Raw genomic sequence first — 729 nt, 5'->3', positions numbered from 1 at the left:
TATCTTGTTCCAATTGTTTCATTCTCCTTTAAGGTATAAAACCGACCGACAACCGAAGGACCCGTGACATAACAATGAAATATACTTGTTTAGGGGTTCATTTCAGGGAATACTTGCTATAAGAGTATCGTTTTGTTTCCAATACTTGTTAAGGGTAGGGTTTCACAAGCCAATACTTGTTAAGGGGTGCATTTTCAGAATATGGAAATTACGTGTTTATAATATAGGGTGCTTTTCGAGACCCAATGGTCGCGCATGGTATCCACTCGTCAATGAAAGTGCCCCCCCCCTCGGGCGCATATGGTATCCACTCGTCAATGGACCGCTTGCATGGCCATAGTTAGGGATGCAACATTAGATGGAAGTTCGGGTATGCAATTTTTCCCCTTTCTTCTTTGAGTTAAGTTTTTGTTTTCCTTAGTCCATTGAGACAAGTTTTTTCCCGTTTTTCGGTCCTCTCGGATCAGTGATTTGTCAGCAGTTTTTTTTTACTCTGCATGGTGAGCCGCCATGGTGAGTCATTTTTCCCCCCTTTTTTTCTCATATAGCAAGTCAAGTTTGTTTGTTTTTTTTTAAAACTTGCAGCATCCCCCCCCCTCCCTGGACCTGGATATCTAATGGTGCATAAAAGGATCACTCTCGGGGGCCATAGGCCTTGGGCCAACTTACAGATCTATCTCGAGCGACGAGCTCGCGCATCGCGCCCGTGCGTGCCCGTACGTACGTGCG

Source organism: Lytechinus variegatus, chromosome 16 (assembly GCF_018143015.1).
Source record: "Lytechinus variegatus isolate NC3 chromosome 16, Lvar_3.0, whole genome shotgun sequence".
Classification (NCBI taxonomy): domain Eukaryota; kingdom Metazoa; phylum Echinodermata; class Echinoidea; order Temnopleuroida; family Toxopneustidae; genus Lytechinus; species Lytechinus variegatus.
This window is presented reverse-complemented; position numbering follows the sequence as displayed.